At 44.2% G+C, this 27,251-nt stretch overlaps 1 protein-coding gene across 13 annotated transcripts in view; it reads left to right on the top strand.

The window, feature by feature from the left end:
- The first annotated feature begins 2,026 nt into the window (after positions 1 to 2,026).
- Positions 2,027 to 27,251, top strand: part of ACSL3 (acyl-CoA synthetase long chain family member 3) — an 88,164-nt gene continuing 62,939 nt past the window's right edge. For 2 of the 13 annotated variants that reach the window (XM_075937545.2, XM_075937548.2), the window contains exons 1-2: positions 2,219 to 2,332; positions 24,553 to 24,656. The gene's annotated coding sequence lies outside the window, so the exon portion shown is untranslated. The other 11 variants (XM_006134841.5, XM_025190568.3, XM_075937552.2 and 8 more) reach the window with 10 other exon arrangements.

Genomic DNA, 27,251 nt, shown 5'->3' with positions numbered 1-27,251 from the left:
CATGCACCAGCTATCATAAAGGATAAAGCACTATCCTTTACTGAGTGCTGTCTGTACCCTGTGAAATCTTGCCTGTGTTTTCATAAAATAGCTACTCTTGATTTATCCAGGAATTTTGTCCTTGGTTCTTTCCCTGACGTGAAATTTAAAAGATTAGAAGTTCAAACCAGAGTGTTCATCAGAACTCTGGTGTTGCTCTTTTTTGTGAGTTGTTCACATTGCACTATCTTTAATTTGGCATGTGTTTGTTGAAATAATTGAATCCCTTAGTGGAATGTTACTTGGATTCCCTTTTTCTGAAGAGATTGAAATGTTTTTCTTTCTTTGAACAAGTGCTTGAGGTTCTTCCATTTTCAGGTACAGAATTTTTAACCTTCTTTTGTCTTATCTCTGTGAATATGGAACTCTTGAATTTTTAATCTAATATTGTAATATTACCTGTATTGCTTCTATCACTTTTATTGACCCAGAATCCTTCAAGCTGGTTTATAGCTCAGAAATCTCTAATATTTCCTATTTCTATCTTCCACTATTTCCTCCCTTTGTGAAGGAGATTCATGTAATTATAATGATGATGATGTTCGTCCATTGTGTTCGAAGAGGACCTTGACATCTAACGATTTGTGGGCTGTCCACGGTGTGTCCGCAGATGGCTGATAAGGCCAATGCGGGCACGAAAAGTTCTGCCACATGTCGGGCAGACACGTGTAGGCACCACTGTTGCAACGTTTGCAATTCTGGCTTTACGGAGTGCTTGCTTCTCTTCTGCTATGGTTGTCCTTCTGGCTTCAGATGTTTGACAGCCTTGGTGGCTCAGCATGCGCTATGTCGATCCATCTTGTGCCGGGGTCTCCCAGGAGGTGGTGTCAATATGACATCTCCACCAATCACATATCTGGGATGAAAGAACCCATGAAGCAGGCAGCCCAGGCCAATTTGTAAGTCTTTCTGGAAGCCTGTAAGTCACAGAAGAGAACAGGAGAGTTTCCCTCAGGTCATCTAACCAAGACTCCTTGTATTTTGAGAAGAGGGAGCAGGGCCGGATTAAAGGGGGGGGGGCTAGCCAGGCAGCTGCTCGGGGCACCAACCTATGGGGGGAACCTGATGGCAGCTGTAAGGGGAGCTGCATGCCTGGCACCCCTTAGAGCTGCAATCAGGCGCGGTGGGCCCGGGGCTGGGGGCTGCGTGGCACCCCTTAGAGCTGCCATCAGATGTCGCGCCCCCGATTGCAGTTGTAAGGTGCGCAGCACGCCAGGGTGCAGGGCCACACATGCGCCATGCGTCATGCGCCCGCTGCCTGGGGCGCAGGAATAGCTCGAGCTGGCACTGGAAGGGAGTACCAAGATCATTTCAACTCTTGGGTGTGGACTATGCCCTGCTGAAAATAGTAGTAACTGAAAATATGGGGAAAGTCTCTTAAGGTGAAGCGATTATTTCTCTATCACTTCACACCTATCACTCTTAAATAAATATTTTGAAAAAGCTGGTTACAGTGTCAGCGCGCTGCAGAAGTTAAAAATAAAAACTTTTGCCTTCCTTTTGTTCTTGTGACTGCAACCTTGTTATATTGATATTTATTTTCAGATAGCGCCACATCTGTAACCACAAAATGAATCTCCGATTCACAATGTTGCTCCTGCCTTAAATTAGCTAAAATGACCGTTTAGCGGCTTGTAAATCTCCGAGGTGCTTACAGCAGTTCGCATACGGGCTTACAGCGCGATTTGAGGATTACGCGGTTGTGTAAGAAATCCCGCTTGTTTCCATTGCAGCAGGGAAGGAGAGGCGCGTGACTGGGAGGCAGGAATTGTTTACACATTATTTACACCACGCGCGGCAATGTATGTGCATAATAATCCCTGCGTGGACACCAGCGCTTTGGAACGTCAATTGTCACTCGTATCACACTGTACAGATCAATTGTTCACACTCCCAGCCCCAGACTCGAGCCGCTCCAACGGCTGCCCACGCTGTCCTCGCGCCCCCCTCCCAGCAGCCCTGCGCAATACAACCGCTGACCCCGGCAGCGAACGCCCTGTAATAACCCCTGCGTGGCAGCCGTTTGTAACGTACACAGAGCCAGCCTCTCGGCGCGCCACCCCGCTCCGGCCAATCAGAGAGCGCCGATCATGTATATGGAACGAGGGTGCTCGGCTGCTGCGTTGGCTTCTGGAGGTGTGTGCAGTAAGGGGGGGTTCAGCCGGGCCCGGATTGGCTCCGCGGTGCCGGCCCATGGAGCTGGGGGCGCGTGGGTAGCCGGCTGGCGCTGTGGGTATAAGCCCGAGGCTGGTCCCCTGCGTCGCGGCCTGGGCACCGGATCCGGCAAGGCGCGGTGAGAGCCGCCCGCGGAGCTGGCGGAGGGGAGCTGCTGCTTCGCTTGGGCGCCTTTGCGGGGGGACACGGGCTGGCTAGGCTCGTGGCTGGTGCGTGGTGGGGGGCGACGGGGCTGGGTGTGGGGAAGGAGGCGGGGCGCGGGGGTGGGAAGTGAGGTTAGTGCGGGGGTGAGGCTGCGGCTTTGGGGGCGAGGCTTGGGGGTGTGGGAGAGGTGTGGTTGGGGAGTTGAGTGAGGTGGGTGGGGGTGAGGTTGATGGATGTGGGGAGTGGGGGGGGGGGGGAAGGGCTCAAGGGGATGAGGACCAGTGTTCCCTGTGAGCTATGCGCTTGTGTGGCTGCTCAGGAGACAAGTATCAGAGGGGTAACCATGTCAGTCTGAATCTGCAGTCTCATGCAACTGACTATGCTCCAATATATCTGAGAGTCTATAAGGTGCTTAGGAGAGATTCCAGTGCAGCTGTTTTTCTGTCTCTCCTGGTAGTGCACAATTCCACATACCTTGGTGCACATAAAATTTATTCCGCGTACTGGTGGAAAAGATTAGAGGGGAACATTGGTGAAGAGTGAGACTAAGAAGGGATGGAGTGCTAGCAGGATGAGGGTGGGGAGGGGCTGAGATTGGGAAGGGGTGTGGTTGGTGGGTGTGGCAAATTGAGGAGGTGGGGAATTGAGTGAGGTTTGTGGGACTGAGATTGGGGATGGAGAAGGGTGAAGTTGGTGTGTGTGTGTGAGGCCAGGTCTACAGTAGGCCTGGAAGGTTGGCTGAAGGTATCAACTCCAGCTACGTAGAACATGTAAGACTTAAGACAAGGTTGACCTAGTCCCCACAACGGGAGGCCGATGGGAGCAAATGCTCCCATTGGCTTCCCTTACACCTCATGACTGCAAGGACTACTGGCACCAGCTGCAGCTGCCCTCAGCATTTGATTTACAGGACTTGACTAGACCTGCTAAATCAAATGCCAGTAGGTTAAGCTCCAGTGGAAAGTGAAGAGGTGCCCCTAAGGAGGTTTGAGTGGGGAAGGGGAGTGAAGATGAGTAGAGGAAAAAGGGTGTATGGGGTTGATGGCAGGAAAGGGAAATGGTAGGATGGGGATGTTGAGACTTGCGCTGGGTCCCAACTGCTGTGCCTCTGCCTTTTAAATATAGTGAGAGCCCTATGGCATTTTAAAGACCGAAGCGCAGCAGTCGGGACCTAGCACGAGCGGGACTGCTTGAGTCCCTGCTCACCCTGGGTTCCCTGCTGTACCTCTGCCTTTTAAATGTAGTAAGAGCCACAGGTAGCTTTTACTACATTTAAAAGGCAGAGGCACAGGATAGCAAGTGCCCCCCTCCTTATCGACTAATCAGGCAGTTGATAGAAATTCCATCAACTGCTCGATTAGCTAATTAAACCTGAAATAGTTGGGTATTGAAAAAATCTCACTGAGGTTTTCAACATATTCCAGTTCAAACAATTGAGAAATGGAAAGCCACTTTCTCAACATAAATACTTTGAAACTAGCCTTCAGTCCCCCTTCCAAAAGTACTGACTATTTTTACATGATGCTCTAGAAAAGGATTAGAGTATCTTTATACACATCCTGTTGCTAGTTTTTGTACTGAATCTGGAGCCCAGAATAGGTCAAGTTAGGCTGATTTCCCTTGCTTAACTCCACAGAAGAGACAAAGTGCAAGACATGTAGAGGCGGAAGTCATGCTTCCCAGTTATCCTCCATAGGCCATACTAGTTAAGTAAAATTTCTCGTGGGACAAACTGAGTTCTTCACATGAAGAGGCAAAGGAGGCCATCACAATGAACTGATGAATTCTGAATTTACAATTTATACAGTTTCAAAAACGGGTTAGAAAATTATTATAGATTTCATATAGCACTAGAACTGGAAGGGACCTCGAGAGGTCATCGAGTTCAGTCCCCTGCCCTCATGGTAGGACCCAGTACTGTCTAGATCATCCCTGATAGATGTCTCTCTAACCTGCTCTTAAATATCTCCAGAGATGGAGATTCCACAACCTCCCTGGGCAATTTATTCCAGTGTTTCACCACCCTGACAGGAAGTATTTCCTAATGTCCAACCTAAACCTCCCCAGCTGCAGTTTAAGCCCATTACTGCTTGTCCTATCCTCAGAGGCTAAGGAGAACAATTTTTCTCCCTCCTCCTTGTGACATCCTTTTAAATACCTGAAAACTGCTATCATGTCCTCTCTCTGTCGTCTTCTTTTCGAACTAAACAAGCCCAGTTCTTTCAGTCTTCCTTCATAGGTCATGTTCTCTAGACCTTTAATCATTCTTGTTGCTCTTCTCTGTACCTCTTCTAATTTCCCCACATCTTTCTTGACATGTGGTGCCCAGAACTGGACACAGTACTTCAACTGAGGCTTACTCCATGCAGAGTAGAGTCAAAGAATGACCTCTTGTGTCTTGCTCACAACACACCTGTTAATGCATCCCAGAATCATGTTGCTTTTTTTTGAAACAGCATCACACAGTTGACTCATATTTAGCTTGTGGTCCACTATGACCTCTAGATCTTCAGTACTTCTCCCTAGACAGTCACTTCCCGTTCTGTACATGTAACATGAATTGTTCCTCCCTAAGTGGAGTACTTTGCATTTGTCCTTATTAAACTTTATCCTATTTATCTCAGACCATTTCTCCAGTGTATCCAGATGTGATAGTGTTACAGAGTGCGTATGCTGGATAAGTTTCTGAGAGAAGCCACGTTCTGTTTCTTTAAGGGAAATCTCTCCTGCTCTGTTGTCTCTCCTCACTGTGCATCGACTGAGTCACTTACCATCCACACTTCAGACTGGAGCAGCCCCCCTATGGGTGTCTCCCTCTCACTGACCCTTGCTCTGCAGAGATGGGGTACAGGGCCAGGGGGATACTCTGACTTCAGTACTTCCCTCTGTCCTTCCTTCTGTACAATTAGCAGGAGATTCCTAGATGCCAGCTGGGAGGCAGGACAGAGCAAGGTGGGGGGGAGGGGAGCTGACTATTCTGCCAGCTTTAAGAGTGCACACACTGCTAATCAGGCTGGAGAGAATTGCTTGGTGGGCCTGATTTTTGCCCACCCCTACTCTAGAGAGTACAAGTACAAAAATTAGTTCATTGTTGGGCTCAGCACTACCAAAAAAAAAAGTGTCAGACAATCCCTACCTCAAAGAGCTTATCGTTTAAATAAACAAGATATACAGCAAGTATGGAGGCCTAAAAGTGTCCCTTGTGTGGTTCTGCAGGTGTACACCACTTTAATTTCCCCTGATTGGTAGAAATGTATTCAGGTGCATAGTCTGGACAAGGAGCCATCAAAATGTGTTAACAAAATAGGCTATTGCCTTAGGAATTACAGTAAATGGTTCAAAAGATCCCCACCTCAGGACCCTGGTTCAGCTCCCAAACTTAACATCTGTAACACCACATCTCTGAGGCCTGGTCTATACCAGCTGTTCCCAAGCCCTTTTTTAATGGGGACCGGCAAAATCATTCACAAACTTTTAGTGGACCGATAACATTTTATTTGCATATTCATTATGCAAATAATGAATACGCAACTATACAAATAAAATGTTACTAGTCCACCAAAAGCCCCGTCCCCCAGCACCTCCAGTGCTAGCCCTAACTCCTAGAGCCCCAACCCCTTCGCTACCCTCCAGCACCAGCCACTGACCCCAGAGTCCCTTGCACCCAACCCCCCCCCAGTGCCAGCCTCCTGCCTCAGAGCCCCCTCCAGTATCACAAATGCCTTAGTGCCAGCCCCCCACCCCTTAGAACTCCTCACTACCAGATCCCTCGGATCCTGTTTCGAGAGATCCACTATACTCAACACCTCTAGAGCCCCTCTCAGTGCTAGCCCCCAGTCCCCACTACTAGCCCTGCCCCCAGAACCCCTCAGAGCCAGCTCCCCACCCTGGATGCCCCAGTGTCAGCCCTCCACCCCTTAGACTCCCTAGTATTAGCCCCACTCCCAGAGGCCTCCAGTATTAGTTTTGCCCCCAGATTTCCCCAGTACTAGCCCTGTCCCCTCACCTAGCCTTGCACTGTCTCCCAGCCACCATCTGAGTACTGCTGCCTGAGTTCTGTGCAGACCTTCTGCTGTTCAGCAAAACGTTCTTCTGTGTCTGGTAAGAGATCCTGCCCAGTGTTGGTTGGCTGAAAGGTGGGGGCAGGACACGCCTCTCCCAACAGCCATAGTGGGAGCAGCGTATTCTGGCCCCCAGAGCTATCATGGCCCGGCAGCTGGAGCCCCCATGGTCCGGCTGCAGACTAGTGGTTGGGAACCACTGGTCTATACTACAGCCATAGGAAGGTTCAGAGAGGGCCCTGGCAGCAGTGCTAGTGGCCCCACTCTGCTCTGCTCCATCCCGCTTTAGGGAGATACAGGGCCTGAGCAGTACCACCAGCCCTGCTTCATTCTGCCCCATCTGCACTTCTGGGGTATGTGGGCACTGAGCATTGTGGGGCCTAGTGACAGTGTTACTGGCTGCACTCTACTATACCCAGCCTTAGAGGGACGTGAGGCCTGGGTGGTTGGAGGATGGCAGCATGGCCCTACTTTACTCCATCCCTGCTTCAGGAGACGTGGTGCCTGGTCAGTGCAGGGGCCAGCAGCACTGCTACTGACGATACTATACTGTGCTCCACCTCACTGGTCCCCAGCATCACTCTGGAGAGAAGGGGAAAAGTGGTGAAATGGAGGCAAAGTGAGAGTGGGAATCAGTTAACCAGTTAAATGTAACATTTAATCAATTAACTGCTTAAATGCAGTCCCACTCTGTGGTGTGGCCTGGTGGGCCCAACTGGGCTGGAGCTACTCCCTCTGCCCCCCCAACACCATATCACGGTGGGCTGCTCCAGCTGGGCTTCTGGTTAAATGGTAAGCATTATCTCCTATTGTGTACACTGTGTTACTAACATTTGAGTCAAGCTGGAACCATGAAATTGACAGAAAAGCTGTCTCTCCAGCACGGCTGCTGCCCTGGCTCAGACTTTCTACTCCCAGCTGGGCTACCACTCAGGCTCTAACTTCACTGCTCTCCATCAGGAGCATGGCAGCTGACTGGGCTCTGGGGTGTGGATCTCCTTCCAGGGATCCTGCTGCCCTTCTGGCTTTTGGCTTCTTGCTCATCACAGGGAGCAAAGCTGTGCTGGGTTGGGAACTCCATTCCAGGAGTCTGGCTGCCCTGTTCCCATTGGGCAGCCAAAGTGGTGATGAGGGCAGCAAGTCAGGTCTCTGTCTCATAAATTGATGGGAGGGGATGATGATGTCCACACTGCCCATCTTCTGTCAGTGTTGCACATGAACCACTGCAAGAAGTTGGCCCAGTAAAAGTCCATGTAGGTTTATAGTGTACGTAGGTCCTGAGGGTATGACTACCCAGGAATAAAAGCCCACAACTGCAAGAATTGAGGGTCCCAGAGCTCCGGTTCCAGCTTGAGCCCAAATGATCTACACAGCAATTTTAGCCTTGCAGCCCAAATCCCTTGAGCCAAGTTATATGACCTAAGCCATATGCAGCTGTTCTGTAGATCATTTATCCCTGTGTAGACACATGCTGAGTCTGATTAGGCTGGTCTCCCAGAGGAGGGGTAATCTTCTGGTGGGCTGTGAGACATTTTGTTTGTTGCCTATCCATTGGCACGCTCCCTCCCCAAGTGACTGCTGGCTTGCATTGCTTCCTGCAGCTCCCTTTGACCAGGAACAGTGAACCATGGTCACAGAGTGCTGTGAGAGGCAGTGCAAATGTGTCTCAGCTTGACAGCAGGTTACTCTGATATGTTGTGTGCTGAAGTTTTCTGATCCCTGACTTAGAGCTTGAAAGAAACCACTGCAGCTTGCATGGGTTTTCTTTCTTTCTTTCTGTTTACGTAACCCAGTTCTAGGTTGGAACAGGGCTTCTTTGATTACATTCCAGGTTCTCCTTAGTCACTTAAAGGAGTAGTACATATCTTCACAAGGGAAGTAAGCAGTTGACTTGCTCAAGATTCCCCCCCCCCCCCCCACGGGTATTAGTAAAGTGACACACTAATAAAGCAAGGGCACGTGAAGTGAGGTGCATGCCGATTGCACACAACATTGACTCATCAGCCAAACACTCTCTGTATCAAGTCAAAGTACCGCTGTGGTTCATTTGGCACACCCTGCAAATTCTAAGTACACAGGTATCCTATCCGGGAGATTGTTGTGGTTATGAAAATCTTTTGGCCCACTGAGTTGAAGGGCCACTCATGAGGCCCAGTTGCTAGCCTAGGTTGTCTGTTGCTGAGCTAGAACCTTTATATATTCTGTGACTTAAGCACAACATTTTTAGGAATGCAGTAGTCATGTTGAGGTAACAAACAGCAGGGTGGGAAATTATTTTTCCACTATACAAAAATGTTTGAGATTTCAGAAAAGAAAAACTTTGAATTGGGATGAAATTTTAATTTTTTTTTTAATATTTTTTTGTTGTGGAAAAACCAGAGATGCGCCCCCCATTTTCCTTCAATGGTATAGCATATAGCCTAATAGTGATGAGGGAACTCATGTGGGAGACCCAGGTTCAAGTCCATGCCCTGGCTGATTCAGAGTGACTTGAATCTGATGTGAGTGCCTTAACCAGTAGGTTGTTGGCTGTTTTGGAGGCAAGAGGGGAGGGTGTATGCCTCTTATTTTGACTAGAAAATCAGTCCTGGGAGAACTTATGAGTGAGGAGTTTTTTCCCAAAATTGATCAGGTCATGAAAAAGTGTTTCATCTGCATTTCTGAATAAATGTTTGTCAAATAATTCCCAACCAGCTTTCATTATAGACACCATAGACATGTCAGAATGTGACAGGATGGAGGAGTAGGGATTTAAAAGTATAACTGTTTAAATGGTTAACTGATAAGCCTGGGTTTATTGGTTACCATTAACAGTTATGCTCAGGCTCCCACTTTGCTGCTGGGGAGCCGGCTGCCACAAAGCCAGTAGCACAGGAGTGGCAGCCAGTCCCCTGGGAGCGAGGCTGCAGATGGGACTGGTGCACACTGAGAGCCAGCTGTTGCCCTGCACTGCTGCCTCTGCTACAGCTGGCTTCTGGTGCGCAATGGGTCCTGGTGAGCTGGCTGCCACCCCGCGCTGCTACCTCTGTATCAGAGGCCACATTGCAGGTGCGTGTAACCATGTAATCACTGACCAGCTAATTTGTATGTTCTTAGTGTTAAATGAGAACTAGCGTAGAGGACAGATTTGAAAAATACTTCTGTAAAAGTAAGTTGCCTAAAAGTTAATTGTGAGTTGGTTGGTTATGCATTTGAAAGAGTGACATAGGTGTGCACCTGTCAATAGGGGGATTGGCATTGCGTGCTGCAGAAACAGTCTTCATAAATGACTGCCATGTAAAACAGTTAAATGTAAATTGGAAAAAAAAAATTCTGAGCAGACTGTACTGTGTAGCCCTGAAAATCTCAGATTACCATAATTGCACAGGAATGTTGCAGTTTCACATCTGGAGAAGACCCAGCACACCTTTTGGCAATTCCCCTCCCAGCCAGCCGGCAGCTCCCATACATGTGCAGACGTGGATTGTGTCAGTGCCATGCCACGCGGCTTGGCTCTGTGGCAGATGTGGCAAGCGTGCTCTGCCGCTGCTTCTCCCCTGCTCCCCCACAGCAGGCAGCTCCTGCGCACATGGCCTGGCTCAAAGCTGTGTGGCTTGGTGCTCGGTTCTGCAGTTGGAGCCCCAGCAATGAGGCAGGCAAGTGACCTGGGAAGCGGCTCAAGTAGCTGTGGGCCGCATGCGGCCCACGGGCTTCGTGTTGAATAGCCCTGCTTTAGAAGGAACTCCATGCCTGCACCTGCGTTCCTTCAAAGGAGATTTTTATCAAAATGGGGAATGGTAGTGCTGGGATGTCAGTTGGTCATTCATCCTGTCATTATTTTTACCATATGTATCCTGCTGAGGCTTTTTCTTTGCAAATCTTGATGCCTTATTTGAAGCACAAAAAACACTTTATCCATCCAGCTTGGTTTTTCTAGCAATGCAGTTGCAACTGCTTATTCGTATAGGGTTTAGGTAAGATACAGTTGAAAATGCCAAAGCAGAAATTGGAAAATTAGTACAGTGAGCCCTCGCTACTTCGCGGTTCGACCATCGCGGATTCACGACTTCGCGGACGTTTTTTATATCCGTATCATATCGTGCTTGCCTATTGTCTTTATACTTTCATATCATTCGTCATTACAGATGGCTTTTGTGCAGCATTAAAGAATGATATGGAATTACAATACAGTATAGGCTAATCACAGGGGAAACTTTGTAGGGGGTGGGGGGACCTATCGGTTTCTATTTACAGTACGTAAATATGGTGTCCCTACTTCGCGGATTTTCAGCTATCGCAGTCGGGTTTGGAACCTATCTACCGCGATAAACGAGGGTTCACTGTAGTTTTAAAAAAATATTCACAATGAACATACTTGAAACTTCTACTTCTTGCGGTGTTGGAAAACATTATGAAGTAGGTGGCAAGGTCTACTGATCTCCCAAACTCATTGGCACCCTTGGCAGTGCAAGATTTTGAATTGGGTCAGCAGGCTGCTTTTTAAATACATAATTTAAAGAAGCCCAATTAAATAGTTTTTATTCTTTAAAATGAGTTATATTTTGTTTAAAATAAGTAGAAATTCTCTTTAAATGCATTAAAGGAGTTTGTACTATTTAAGTGTGTGCATTGAAAAAAGAACAAATCCCTCAAAGCTGCATCCAAGACTTTAATAGTGTGTGCCCCATCCTTTCAGCACCTTTAGGTGTTGCTGAATTTTTCAGTCTTTTAGTATTTTTCAAGAATTAGGTAGATATTCTGCTGATATATTTTAAATCAATTTCTGTATTCACCCATTCCAGTCACCTATGTTTGTTGTTCCCCTCTGACTATTTGACCATACCCTTTCAAATTTACCTGAAGGACTGCTTCCTAAATGCTGAGGCTTCTAGAAAAAATGGGAGCAAAACTTCGGAGAATTGATCAAATAACGAGTTGTATAACAGAGAAAAGTTCTTTAAACCATAGTAGTTTTTTCCTCTGTCCATTCATGTGAAAGTAAAGCCTGCCATCCAGTGGAAGTACTTGGAAGGAGACTTTTAGATGATATTAATAAAATCTCCATAACTCTTCTTAAGTTTTCAGAGAGGACATATTTGTTCTTTGGCTGTCTTTCTCTCTGCAGTGTAGATCAAAGCCTATTTATTCCAGAACTCTTTCCTTTAACACTTTATTGTGTGGGGGCACTTATAATTTTAATTTGTTTCCATTTGTTTTACTAGAAGATTTACCTGGCATTGTTTGGGTCCTCAACTCAAATAACTCTTGTTTTCTTTTATTTAAATAATTGTTCTGGGGTGGGACAGGCGATGAGGGGTTCTGTATGCAGGCTGCCCTGGGGAGAGAGGACAGTCCCAGCCCTCTTTCATGCAGCAGCTTGGAGCCAGGTGAGAAGTGCTTGTTCATAGATGCTGCAGCTGTAGTAAGCAAAGCTGGGGGAGTGGTGCATGTCCCCTGGCTGGGGACAGACAAGCAGACACGCACAAACTCTCTGACATATATAGTAGATTGCTGTCCCTTTCTCCACCCCTGCCTTCTGCTGGCCCTTTGGGGTTATAGCTGTTCCGGTCCCCATCTCTGGCCCCTTGCTTCCTGTTGGACCTTTTCATTTTATGAGAAACAATCAAAATTCCATGCTAATCTTATTATCCTGGGAAAATCAAACCCTGACCTTGCTTTAAGTTGTAAGTGGAAGCCTCATGTCAACTTTGGTAGTCCTAGCTCTTACTGAGGAATTCTTGAACAAATGGACTCACAGATAGACAAAAGCACAATTCTAAAATAAACAGTAAAATTAATCACAGTGATTTATAATCTCCTAATAGTTTACACCTCCATATTCTAACACTCAGGACCAGTGTTGGTCTCCTGCTACTGGCCTCCCAGCCCACCGCTCCTCCCTGTGGCCGATCCCAGTTGTCCCTCCTGCTGGGCTGCCATGGCTGTCACATCCCTTTCCCCATTACTGGGGCTGCAGCAGCTGCCTCAACCCTGTCCCTGCTACCGGGACTGTCATGGCCCAGCTTCCCTACCAGGGCTCCAGCCCTGGTCACAGCTCCAGCCATAGCCCTGCTGGGCTCGCAGCTACCAGCCATCTTGCCTCTGGGGCTCCCAGTCTGGACTCCCTGGTCCAGAAACATCCGTGGTCCTGGCAGACTAGAGAGTCCTGATTTTGCGAGGTCCAACCTGTACCTCTCTTTACTATCACAAATGACTTTGTGCATTGTATTATTTGTGTTCTTATTTCAGTATCACAGTGTGTCTTGACCTTTTGTATGTCAAGGACATTGGGAGTTAGAATTCTGAGACATTACCAGTAACTAACATTTTCTCGAATAGTGTGGTTCTTTTTTATTCAAAATGGTGTTTGTCGACCATGAATCTATTTTTCAGGATTTAAATTTGTATATCAATATTGAGATGTTACCTTAATATGCAACTTTATCCCAAGTAATAGAACACAACTTATCCCATGCGTTTAAGGAATAGATACTTAAACATTGAATTTTGTGACTCTCATGTGTATGTTACTCTGTTGATTTTGGTTTTATTTTTTTGTACTGTTTAGAGTTGTATAATACTATTTTCTCTTTTGTTTAAAGTGTTTTAGTAACTATATTTTTAATTAAGTAGTAAGGCTTGATAAAGCCACTTGCCTATTAACAGTGAACATTAATTTTTCCCTGTCTAGCAGCAAGCATGGCCTGGTTGATAGAGCATTTGAGAGGGACTTGGATTCTGTTCTTGGCTCTGTCATTGGGCTGCTGGGTGACCTTGGGCAACTCACATCCCCTCTCTGTAAAATGTGGGTAATGGTACTGACCTTCTTAAAAAAAAATTCATGATTGATAGAGCCCTGCAAATCCAAGAGTATTCACTTTATCTGTGGATATGTGCATCGACAGATGTGGATTTGGATATCTACAGCTCTAATTTCCTATCCATACAGGGCTCTAGTGATCTATTGTTGAAAACTGGTATATAAGAGCTAGATATAAGGGAGCTTATTTACCAATTTCTCCAAAATTAAACTTTTCATTTAAAGATCAAAGGCTTTTAGCCTACTTAGTTTGGAGGGAAACCTTTAAAATGAAGCATTGTACTATAGTTTACACTGCAATCAGGGTATAATTTTCAGACCAGGTATACTAATCCATGGTAGCTTTAATCTAGCTAGTTCAGTAAGAAAACCACAGAGGAAGTAGCAGCATGGCCAATTTTGAGACTCTTCCACATGGCTTTCCACAAGTTGCTCCTGCACTCCTTGTAAAAGCGACAGAGAGTCATGTGGCTCCTTATAGACTTATTGGAGCATAAGCTTTCGTGGGCAAAGACCCACTTTGTCAGATTCAGACAAACACAGCTACCCCTCTGATACTCGCATTCCCTGTGTTTGCCTTTAATCCCCTACCCCAATCCTGCAGTTGAAGCAGTAGAGAGACCGTTTTCAAAGAACAGGAGTTTTTATTTGGGAAAAACAGCAGGGAAAAGAAAGAAGTAGGAACCCAAAGGGAGGAGGGGGGCTTAGGAATGTGAGTGGGACTGCCTTCTGCCTCCCAAAGTCCTGGAGGGAACAGCTGCCCTGGAGTCCCCACCTCCTGTGTCCTGGGGCCCTGGCGGCCTCAGGAATCCTGGGAGTGGAAGCCACGAGGTTGGGGGAGGTGGGGCCGAGGTTGTTGTTGGGGCAGATGGGATTCTGGGAGGGGGCCCTCTTCAGGCATGAAGCCAGCCATTCCATAAAAGTGCCCAGAGAAGCAAACATGGTCTTACCTGTTGCTCCCTGGCAGCTCTTCTCTCCTGGTATTCCATGTGTTCTGCCAGCATCTCCTCCACGAGGGAGTTCATGCAGTCCATCTACTCCCGGAACATGTCTTAATCTGCTTTTTCCTGTGGATGTGAGCCAAGTAGACAGATGCTGGAAGAGGGAAAACATGCACTGAGCTAGCTGCAGTCCCAGGGGCAGACATTACAGGAGATGCATTGTGTTAAGCCTATCCCTAATCTTAGCCTACACTGAAGGTCTCCATTAATACAATGGAGATGTGTTCCGTGCAAGGCCAAATGTTTGCTTTAAAGCAGACACTTTACAGCAAGTGCAGAGTTTTCAGGGGAGCTTTGGGGAGCACTCGGTCTGGAGGCAGGCAGGCATGGAAAAGGGCCAGCTAAGGCAGGAGTCTGCAGAAGGAAAGGGGGAGACTGCTTCCTGCTGTGTCCAGCACATGCTGTGTCTGGCACATATGACCTCCTGGGAAGAGTTCTAATAGCTTTTTCCTTCTCCTTCCTTCAGGTTGCCATATGTTATGAGATATCAGTCTTCTCTGAATCACAGAGAGGCTACGTCTACATTGGCCCCTTTTCCGGAAGTAGGAATAAGATCCTCCAGAAAAGGGCTTTTTTTCCGGAGGATCGGGGCCAGTGTAGACGCTCTTTTCCGGCTTTTCTAAAAGCCGGAAAAAAGCGGCGGACATTTTTATTTAAATGCCGCGGGGGATATTTAAATCCCCCGCGCATTTCCCCATTGCGATTTCAAAAATTACCATGCCCCTTCCGGAAAAGGGGCCAATGTAGACGTAGCCAGAGTGATTGGGAGTGAATGCTGATTGAATATGACCATAAATCTGGGTGTTATGCTGCAATGATTTGTGGCTCGGTGACACCAGACCACTGCCTGGTGGCTTGGTATGGGAAAGTGTCCTACTGCAGAGGACAGCAAAAGATTGGCCTCCCCAAAAACCTTGTGAGAAGGATTAAAGAGTTTGTGTGAGAGCTTCATGGAGCTGTGTAGACAAGATTCTCCGCAGACACATTAACAAGCTGTTCTGTGGCCCTGCTCCTCCCCGTATAGGCACAGAGCATTCTGCACATCACACCCCACTTATCCCACTTGTAGGTAGAAAAAGTTTATGAACTCACTGAAGTATTTGCCTGTAAGAAGTGTGAATTTCTTCTATTTATTTCAGAGGTATGTTCATTGAAATCTTTGTGTATCTGGGATCCTGCCTACACTGGAGAAGTGTTTTGTGGTATAGATGGGTCCAAAGTGCAATTGCACTAAGAAAAAATGCCATTATTGCAATATTGGTCTAGCTGGGTTCATGCTATTTCTTACAGCCATGCTACAAAAATTTCTTTGAAGGAAAGCAGCACTTAAAGCACTGCTACTACCATCCCTGACACACTGCTGTTTGTCATTATAGTATGAGTACAGTTGGAGTTGAAGCCTTTGCCGAGAGGTTTAGGCCCTTTGCCTCATCTCTGCACAGGCAGCTATAAAAGGTAGTGGCAGATCAACAGCATTTGATTATAAAGGTTGAGTCTGCTTTCTTCTCACAGTACTGGGGAAGTAAAGCTGTTGTAGTATAACTGGAAGGGAAAGCAGTGATTCATTTTGCAGTCTTGGCCTAAGAGGTTACTTGAGGGAGGAGCAGACAGGAGGAAAAGAAGTGCCCCTCCTCTTTCTGTTAAGTAGACAAGTAGGGGAAGTGGTGAAACAGGAAATGCACAGAGAACCAAAAAACATTAGTATATGGAATTTAAAAAAAAAAACACCCCAGGAAGGAGGGACAAGATACAAAGTAAAAACAGAAGCCAGCTGCTTACTCTCCCTATTAATTAGCCACAATTTCAGAAATAAAACTTGCACCTTACCCTAAAATTTTGCCTCTGTCAAATGTTGAAAGGACTTTTGGCTCAGTTTGGAGGTATTCTTTGTTTTCCAGTAAGCTATCTTCATGCTTATTATATTTAGCTTTCTCTCTCCTTTTATATAAGCCCTACCATTGTAATATCTGAATACTTTACAAATACTAACAAACTTATCCTCAAAATATCCCGTATGAGGTAGGGAAATATTAGCCCCCTCTTTTTTTTTTTTTTTAAAGATCAGGAAAGCCTTATTCAGAACACATTGAGGTCACTAGGACTCTCTAAAGGATCAGACCCTTTGTCACTTGGGATTTTGCAGTGCTGAGCATAGCAACACCAAAATATCTTTAAAAACCTAGACCTTAGTGAGTTTCCCAGGGTTATCTATGCAGAATGTGCAGGAGCTTGGCATTGAATCCAGATCTTGGAGTCCAAATCCGGTACCATAACCATAGGATCATCCTTCTTGTAGAATGTTCTAAGCTCTCTTTGAAGCTTAGAAGTAGCACTCTTTTGGTAGGGTTTTTTTTAAATATCAGCAATCAGTTTAATGAAACTTGGGCTAATCATGGATTTGTTCTTGTTTACACTTGGAGATCAACAGTTGCTGATTCATCTGAATAAATTGATTGAATTGTGGTGTTTCTACACAAAGAAAATCTTGTGGTTTTTTTTATGGTGTTAGCTCAAAAAAGTAACTAGAGTGGAACATGATAAGTATATAAATATATATAAGGGAAAAAATCAGGGTTTTCTGTTATCCTTGTTTTATAACACAACATCAAGGGAACATTTAATTAAATTAAAAGATGACAAATTAAGAACTGATAGAAGGAAATATTTTTTCACTAGTTATTGTCATGTGAAACTCATTTCTACAGGAAGTTGAGGCCAAACTTAGGAAGATTTAAAAAGAGATTTGACACATTAATATTAACTCTGGATACTTGGTAATAGTTTGGAAGGGATACACTTTGGCTACGTCTACACTGCAAGGTTTTTGCGCAAGAAGTCTTTTGCGGATGAGTTCTTGTGCAAAAACTTCTTGTGCAAGAGCATGTCCATCCCTAAAAGCGCATCGCAAAAGTGATGTGCTTTTGTGCAAGAGAGCATCCACGCTGCACGGACACTCTTGCACTCTTTCTTGTGCAAGAGTGTCCATGCAGCATGGACGCTCTCTTCACAGAATGGCCATCAGAGCACCTGTGCTTTTTCCCATAGGGGTTTCTTGCACAAGAAACCCCTCTGGAGCATTCACACTTGCCTTTTTGCACAATAGCTGTAGCACAAAAGGGAGTTACGCCTCGTAGAAGTTTTACCTACACTGGCAAAAGCCCTCTGTTCTGCCATTTTATTGCTGATTTACTTGCGTAAAAGCGCATATGAGGTGTGGACACTCTGCAGGTTTTTGCACAAAACCGACCGTTTTTGTGCAAAAGCCTTGCAGTGTAGACTTATCCAGTATGTTTCAGGGCTTAAGCCAGTCTCTGGTGATTAGAAATCAAGGTGAGAGCCAATATTGAGAATAGGATATTCCACAATTACCTCCTGACTATCTCTTATATCCAGGGGTTAGCCCACTAGCCTTGTGTTAGGTGACCTGAGTTCAGTTCCCTGCTTTGTCCCAAATTTCCATTGGTTAAATTATCTAGCTTCAGTGCCTCAGTTTCCTATCTATAAAATGGGGTTAATACTTAGATGCCTTACTGGGTGTTAGGAGGATAAACATTGAAAATTATGCAGCAATTGAGAACCACTGAGAAGAAAATGCTATATAAGTAGTAGGTGTTATTCTTTGAAGCATATGCTGCAGGTTACTGTTGGAAACAGGTTGATGAACTTGGGCTCTGATCCATTATGGGAGTTTGTATCCCCCTATGGGTGCATTTGTTTCTATCATTATCTCTAATAGTTTTTTGGATGGTAAAAAATGCCTATGTCCTTTCTACACAAGAGCTTACACAATAGAAATTTTTAGTACAGCTGGCATACATGAAAGTTCCAAAAAGAGCTTAATCACTGAAGTGTGAGTAGACGCCAAACTGCCATAGATAACTGGTTGCCAGGCTGGGTTTTCTGGTCACGTAAAACCACTTTACAAGAAAATAATTGGTACATTCATAGAAACCAGAGAATGAAACCTTGAAGATTAGAAATGTTGATGGAATGTTGCAGAACAGATTGTTCTTTCCTTGGTTAGAGGATCTGTACTTTACTTTCATGTAGGATATATTAAAAGCTCTGATAAACAGATTTATTTGTTTTCTTGACAATTGTTTGCTATAGAACTTCATGATCCTTTTGTTTGTGCTATAGTAAGGGAAAATTAACCAGGTTGGCTGCCTCTATTACCAAGATCTAAGTGGCGGTGCTAGTTTTTGATATTCTCATAACACAGTGGTTCTCAAACTTCACCGCCCCCTGCAGCTGGGAACCTGCACTCGCGCTTCAACTCCACAATCTCTCCAACCCCCCATGATGTTAGATCACCAGCGCTGACTTCTGGTTGAGGGAGTGGGAACCCCCGAGTCTTGTGGGCTTAATCCAGCTTGTGGTGGGAACAAGCTGCTCCACTACCATTCCCTGTCCCTGTCCCCTTGGCTGGGGGCAAGGCAATGAGGAAACCTTGTCCAGCAGGGAAAAGCCTCGAGCTTCCCACCTGTCATAAAGACAATGTTGAAACCTTTCGTTTTGGACATAAATTAATTATTTTACTTAGTGTACCAAAATGTGTTTAAATAAAGTTAAAGCCCTTTATCTGTTTAATTATTTTGATTTAATATTTACTTTCTTACCAGTTATATACACCCCCTTATATTATAGCTGCATATGTAAGTTTTTTTTTTTTAAAGCTCCAGTTTGTTTTTATGCTCTGGGCACGCCAAAAAGTTTGAGAACTGCTGCTCTAATGGTTCAGCCAATTCCACTATTTCATGGCTTTTCTCTCTATGAGATTTGCTGGAAAGACTGAGGTAGAAATGGCTTTATCCTCAGCAACAATACATTGAGTTTATATCATGAAAGTAGTGACCATGAGATGCCAGTGCTGTTTTTAGTGATTTTTTTTTTAATATTAAGCAAATTACAATTGCTGAACTGCACATGCAGGTACACACATTAATCTTGCACCAAAATGAGTAAATATAATTGTTCTTTGCTAGCTGAGGACATTTAGAACATATCTGTCTGTGCAAGACTGGTTTTAATATCCTTAGAAAAAACAACTGTGGAGTAACTTTTATCCTTTTGTATGTACCTTTTCCTATGTAAACTAATAATTTCTCACATGCATGCACATGATGCTGGGAAAACCATGTATTTAGCTCAGATCCTGCAATGAGAAAGTAGGGATTGCAGGGTACGGAGAAATATTTCCATTGTGAGGACTGCCACATTGGAGGGGATAGTGAAAGCCAGGTAGCTTCCTGATGGCAGATCATTTCTTGCTCTTCAGAGTGCACTCGCCATTAGGAAAGGGTTTTAGATAAATCTTAATAACCTACATTGAAAGCATTTATTCTTCTTTGGAAGTGACTTCAGCAGTCTTCTATTTCCTAAGCTCGGTGATAAGTTAGGGTATGTTGCACTAAGGACAAAGCATCAATAAACAATAGCAGACCTGAGTTCAATTCCCTGCTTTGCCACAAACTTCCAGACCTATCCCACACTGTGTGGAGGAATTAATGTTAAAGCCGTGTTTAAAAAACGGTGAAGAGTTTGCTGTGTTTCACTGTGGCATTCATTACCCTCACCAGGATCTGAAATCACTGTCTCTGCTTGTAATTTGTTAATGGAGGCACCGTGCAGAACAGCACAAGCCAGGGCGAAAGCGAGAAATCGGAGTTCCTGTACTGAAAGGATCCAGAAACGAGTGTGGCAGCATTCTAGAAATTACAGGGAAATGACTGAGATGGGGGAGGCGCTAGGGCTCCTCGAGAAAGTGAGGGGCCTGAGGAGAACTGAATGGAGCCAGCACCAGCGCGTTAGCAGCAAGGTATAAGGAAGACCAACTGCCTTTGTCTGGGTCACAAGTGGGGTGGGGGCCCGGGGACAGGAGGGAAGAGAGCGTGTGTGAACGCGTCACAAAGCAGATTTTCCGTTGCTACGGAGACGCTGGCCGGCTTAGAGCCGCGTTTAACCCCGCTCCCCGTTGAATGAATGGCAGTAGGAGCTGCCTGCCAGACTTCGCGGGGGCGTGTGGGGGGAAGGCGAGTGGGCTGCCCGGGAGAGGATCGCAGGTAAGGTCGGGCGGAAGCGCACAGACCTTTTAAGGGAGTGCAGGGTAGACGATCGTTGGGGAGCCGGAGAACGGTGGGAAGGAGAGAGGCTGGGGGTCAGTGATCCTCCCTAGCTGTGGAGAGGAGCGTGGTTTGACGCCGTTGCCGGTTTCTAGTTCCGAGGTGTGCGCTGCGTCTTGCCTTCAATTTCCTTTCACTTAGGCTGTGCTGGCGGCAGAGTTCAGGAAAATGGACCCTGCCCCAGGTTATCATTTAAGTACAGGGACGAAATATTTCATTTTCTGGGAGGAAGGTTTTGCTACGTGTCTCGAGAAAATGTTTTGACTTTGCGCGGGTTTTTTTTAAATAAGAAAAGTTATTTTGAGAAAATATTCTTTCTATAAGACATCTAGAGACCCATTTGATTTAGAGCACTTTCCCTGGTAAAATGTAGCTCGATAGTCACTTTTGTATCTGTTTCCTGCTTGTGTGTGTATATTGACTGGAAAATAGAGACCACATGAAAATTTAACCAAAAAGACAATCTGTGAGCTAAGCAAGAATATATTTAAAGTCCAAAATGAGAAATTTAAAGCCAGGATTTTGACTGTACATCTTGAAAAGTTCAGTAAAACAGTAAATTTAACTTCTTGTTGACTGAAATTGGTTGGTTGGTGTAAAAATTGCATTAGCTAATGCAGTGATGGTTATATGTAAAACACTGGAAAAAACCACCTAATGCAGTTTTGCTTCCCCTCTCTTCCCAGACTAAAAGAATTTAAGCTGATGAGTGACTACAGTCATCTCTCAATCTCTGTTCCCATCTCAAAACATTAAACTCAAGTTTTCAAGTATCTGTCCACTTGGAAATTATCATTCCAAGTGTTGACAATATTGTACTGATGATACTTAATGAGGTTATTCTTAATATGTTAACTTAATAATTAGGTTTAAGTAAAATAGGTTTGAGTGAAGTATCAGAGTAATCATTAATTAAATGATTGCTAATATAAATTATGATTTCAGTAGTATATCTTGCTTCTCACTGCATCCCTCTTGCTAGTAAATAATTTGCTGGAAATCACCTAAAATATTTTGGTTAACAGCTAGAATGGAGGATTTTTATGAGTGTGCTGAAATATGGTAGAGGTCAGTGAAAGAAAGGAGACAGAGAAAATGCAGATGGAAGCTAGTGGAGACAAACTTTTTTTACATTTAAATTTGTGTATTACAAGTGTTTATATCGACTTGATTACCTTGACTAATTACTTAAAAAGTGGGTTGTGCCCGCAAAAGCTTATGATACCATCTACAAGTTTTCTTAGTCTAAGGTTCTGTAAGATTATTTGTTGTTTAAGTTTTTCAAGTTAAAGTTTTTCAAGTAACTTGGCTATCCCCTGAAGCGACTTAAAAAAGTATTCAAATGCTTTTTTAAATAAAACCTATAATCTCAATCCCTTTAATTTCTGTGAATATTAATAAAAAGCAAATGATTTTTTGTTCACAAGGTTCACCGAATTTGAAAGTGTTATGAACATTCATGCTAATGTATACTGACCCCAAAATTGTACTTGTGTGACCATCTTTGAAATTTTTCTATGAATTTGTGGGATTTCCGTGTTCTAGCTTTTTTAAACAGTCTCCCAGTGGATTCACCAAAAGTGGAGCTAGAGTAGAGAGACACTAGAAATGAGAACTTTCAGCATAATTACCTTAAACAGTTGTTAAAAATAAATTCATTGACACATGTAACTTGTTAAGCAGAGTGAAGTGGTCCTTGGTTTGGAGACTGCAGTCCATGTGACCTAGCCTACTATATATTTGAGAGTTTGTATGTCTGTTTGTCTGTGTATCTGTCTGTCTGTCCAAGACGCCTCTTAAATAGTAAGAGCTAGGACCACCAACTTTGGTATGCAGCTTCCTTTTATCATATCTTAAAGCAAGGTATCATAGAGCTGGAAGAGAACTCAGGAGGTCATCAAGTCCAGCCCCCTGCCCAAGGCAGGACCAATCCCAACGAAATCAACCCAGCCAGTGCTTTGTCAAGCCGAGACTTAAAAACCTCTAGGGATGGAGATTCCACCACCTCCCGATGTAACCCATTCCAGTGCTTCACCACCCTCCTAGTGAAATAGTTTTTCCTAATATCCAACCTAGACCTCTCTCACTGTAACTTGAGACCATTGCTCCTTGTTCTATCATCCGTCACTACTGTGAAAAGCCTTTCTTCGTCCTCTTTGAACCTCCCTTCAGGAAGTTGAAGGCTGCTATCAAATCCCCCCTCACTCTTCTCTACTGCAGACTAAACAAACCCAAATCCCTCACTCTCTCCTCATAGGTCATGCGCTCCAGCCCCCTAATTATTTTGGTTGCCCTCCGCTGGACCCTCTCCAATGCGTCCACATCCTTTCAGTAGTGGACTGGACAGAATTGGACACAATGCTCCAGATGTGGCCTCACCAAAACCGCATAAAGGGGAATCAATCACTTCTCTGGATCTGCTAGCAATGTTCCTTCTAATGCACCCTAATATGCCATTAGCCTTCTTGGCTACAAAGGCACACAGTTGACTCATATCCAGCTTCTCATCCACTGTAATCCCCAGGTCCTTTTTTACAAAACGGCTACTTAGCCATTTGGTTCCCAGCCTGTAACAACGCTTGGGATACTTCCATCCCAAGTGTAGGACTCTACACTTGTCCTTGTTGAACCTCATCACATTTCTTTTGGTCCAATCCTCTAATCTTTCCAGGTCACTCTGGACCCTATCCCTGCCCTCTACCGTATCTGCTTCTCCCAGTTTAGTGTAATCTATGAAGTTGTTGAGGGTGCAATCCATCCCCACATCCAGGTAATTAATAAAAATGGTAAACAAAACCAGTCCTAGAAAAGATCCTTGGGGCACTCTGTTAGAAACCGACCGCCAACCTGACATCGAGCCATTGATCGCTACCCGTTGGGCCTGTCACTCTAGTCAGCTTTCTATCCATTTTACAGTCCATGTGTCCAATCCATATTCCCTTAACTTGTGGCAAGAATATTGTGGGAGACTGTATCAAAAGCTTTGCTAAAGTCAAGGTATATCACATCCACTGACGTTCCCATATCCACAGAGCCAGTTACCTCATCATAGAAGCTAATCGGGTTGGTCAGGCAGGACTTGCCCTTCGCAAATCCATGTTGACTTCCTGATCACTTCCCCCTCTTCCAAGTGCTTCAAAATGGATTCTTTGAGGATCCCCTCCATGATTTTTCTGGGCACTGAGGTAAGGCTGATTGGTTTGTAGTTCCCTGGATTGTCCTTCTTCCCTTTTTTAAAGATGGACAGTACATTTGCCATTTTCCAATCATCTGGGATCTCTCCCGATCTCCACGAGTTTTCGAAGATAATGGCCAAAGGCTCCGCAATGACATTTGCCAAATTTCTTAGTACTCTCAGATGCATTAAATCCTGAAGTAAGGGTTTGGTTGTGCCTGGAAAAAATGGGATATGCCTGGAATGGGATTGCTTCACCTAAAACCAAACTGAAAAGAAACAGAATCACCAGGCAGGTGAAAGGGGCTAGCTGGGTCTGTTCTCGCACCCCCTACATGACCATTAGGGAAGGGCTGAAGCTCCCCCTCCTCTCATTCATATTGGAACATTGCTGACTATTCTCCTTCATCAGGAAGTGAGGGGAAAGCACACCAGTTTGTTGCATTCCTCACCCTGGCTGGGGAGTGCAGGGGCAGACAAACCTGGACCTGGACCTCTCTTTCTCTCTGGACTACCTGCATACTGAAACCGTCATCCCTAGCTCCACCCCAGAGCAACAATTTAAATGTAGCATTTTATTTCATTTTATTTTCCAAAAACAAAAATTATTTGAGTTAATGACCCACGCAACACCAGGTAAAGCTTCTATCTTGAACTTAAAAAACCCCCAAACCTCTAATTCTTGAGACAAGCATCACTGGTTTTCCTGATTCTTCTAGTCTCTCTGTAGAAACAATTGTAATCTAGTATTTCCTTGGTCTGTCTTTTCACACACTGCAATTGTGTTTCATTTTGTATTGCCATTATGATATCACATCTGACAATCAGCATATTGAGTCAAACAAGCCAATAACTACTTGTAAATCTTCTTGTTAAATTTTGAAAACATTTGATTACTCAATTGCTATTTTATGCAACACGAGTAGCATTGTTTGGAAAATTACAGACCTTAAGCTACAGAAGTTATTTGGGTGAAAGTCCAACAATTCCAATGCATTTATAATTGCCTTATTTAATTGGGATTTTTCTTCTGTAGATTTCACACGCTTGCCTGTGACAGCACCTCTGGGATAAGCTGAGACTGAAGCATCCGGCAGTGGCTTTCACATCTTTACCTGCCACTATGAAAAGTTGCATAAGGTTTCTTTTTCTTGACGCTCATGTGTATTCTAGTGTGGTTGTTGTTACAGGATAAGCAGATCAGTTAGTAAACACATTTTTGTACGGATTTCTTTCTTTCTCATTTCACAAAAGTTTACTTTTGAAAGTAAAGGGTAGAATAGTATTAGCATGATAAGTAGATCACCAGGTCAAATCACAGATTATACCCCAAGAAGGAAGGATCAGCTCTGGAAACTGCCAGTCCCATTTCCCCTAGATCCAGAATAAATATGCCTGACTTGCATTGACTTGGAGGAGTGAAAGAGAGAACAGAGGAGATTTCTAGTTTCCTCCCATTCTCACGTTTTACTGCTCCATCAAAAAATTATCATGTACAACTGTGTAGCAATTTTGTGTGTGCACGTTAACATGCTTATTTCTAGCTTTCTGCAATGTTTGTGTACTTCTTAGTAGCAGCTTTTCCTCAAAGATTTATACTGATGCTCCTGAGTTATCTTGCATCTCATACTTAATAATCAGGATCTGATTCCAGAATCAGTTTGACCACTCCAGGATCAACGTGGCTTTTTCTTACTCCATAGCCAGATTATTGGAACCAGTCCTACACAAAATGTGATGGTCTGGCTTGTAGTAGGTCTTTATATATACAGCAGCTGCTGAATATTTATTTACATTTTCCTACATTGAATTTCTGGAATATCTAATGTTAAAGGGTCACTGACATATAGTTCATATGCAAAATTTAGTCTCTCTATTCTACAGAACACATTAATCTACAGATATTTGTATCTTAATGAAAATAATCTTTTATTCAATTTTTAAAATGTGAATATAAGAGTGTTTTTTGTTGAGCATTTAAAAAAATCTACTTGGGTGGGGGGGAGAGGTGATTTTCTGTAAAAACAGCAACGCATTCCTCTATGGTTGACTGCATGAAGATAAGAAAAAAATTCATATAAGAACTGGTGAATCTGCATATAAAAAGATGATTGGGGTTTTTTTTCGGACAGCTGGTCCCCGAGTTGCAAACGGTCGACCATTCGCAGTTACGACTGAAGCTATTGTAAATGGCAGACCCCAAGTTACGAACGCGATCCGTGCTTATGAACAGCGCAGTCGCGTGTAACTCTATGGGGTCCGACTTACGAACGAACTGAGTTACAACCAATTGCTTGGTCCGTAACCGGTTCATAAGTCGGGAAGAGACTGTAATTGCTAGTCCTAGAAATTCAACTTTGCCTCTTCATAGAGAAGCTGGATTTTTTTCCTTCTCCCACATCATTATCCACACATAAGGAACCTACAAGCATTTGATATCTCCTGAGAAATGTCCACCTGTACATTTGATGATGGGGAAAATGCTCTGTGCACTGAATGTCTTTCAGAGTCTTGGGAGCCTAAGTTTTGGTGTAAATGAACAGTTAGGCTATCATTCTGAATACATTAGCGGAAAGGTATAGGTCCATATCTCCTCTGACTATTGGATTGCATTCTGTAAGGCCTTCTTAATTGCTGTTAATCTGGCAAGAAGGAGTGCTCGCTCCATAACATACCCTTATGGGTGATTCCTGGGTAGGAGATAACAGTTCAGATATCTTTCCAGTGGAGAGAACATAAATATCTGTTTGCTTTACCTATAAATATGACCATCTGCTCAAGACTTGCTGGTGATCCATGTTTTCTTCAGTGGCAAGGTGGACATTGCAGGAGTACTTGATGTGGGGGTTTTCTCTATTCCCTCTGACAGCTTTTTTGACTTTTTTGCTTACAAGACAAAGGGTCCATGGCCTATATGGCTAATGCAAATATAGATCTGTTCTGGAGTGTGTTAATCTCATTGTGCTGAAAATGTTGTCATGTTTATTCATTCAGATACAGAGCACTTATTTAATTCCCCGCCTGAGATTCCTTTCCCTATCAGTGTGGGAGAAAAATTGTTAAAGAAAAACAAAGGAGTGAAAGTATCTTAGTTTTTTTTTTTTCTCTCCACCTTTCAGCCATGCAAGGAAGGTGACAAATCTGTGTTGCCAACAAGAAGTTCCTTCTGTCATAGTTTATCATTCTTCTGCAAGTATTTCCATATTGCAACGAGATCATAGTAGGATCACTAAAATATACTTCCATCCTTTCTTCAGAAAGGAACTATAGATACTATTTTATTCCCTTTTGGAAGATGTTATCAAATTGTAGTGGTGATATTCCATTAAGAAAGCACAAAAATTCTATACTGTACTAGAGTTGATCACTCAGGGTACGTCTACACTTTCTCCCTAGTTCGAGCTAGGGATGAAAATGTAGGCGACCGAAATTGCTAATGAAGTGGGGATTTAAATATCCCGTGCTTCATTAGCATGATCTTTCCGGCGCATTACTCCACTCAACAGCTGTTTTGAACCAGGAAGTGCGCGCTGGGACGTGTTAGTTCGAACCAAACCTCTTGGTTCGAACTAACATTACTCCTTATTTTTTGAGGAGTAAAAAAATATTATACATCGCTATATTTTTGTGTTTTCATTTTACTTTGTGTTTATTTTGAAGTGGAACTTTATGTTCCACAATGGTCTCCCAGTTCTTTTCTTTTCAGAATCCCTGTCTTGATCCACCGATCTATTT

This window comes from Pelodiscus sinensis, chromosome 10, assembly GCF_052426305.1.
Source record: "Pelodiscus sinensis isolate ZL-2025 chromosome 10, ASM5242630v1, whole genome shotgun sequence".
NCBI lineage: Eukaryota > Metazoa > Chordata > Testudines > Trionychidae > Pelodiscus > Pelodiscus sinensis.
The sequence above is the reverse complement of the archived record's forward strand: the minus strand, read 5'-3'. Positions and strand labels throughout refer to the sequence as shown.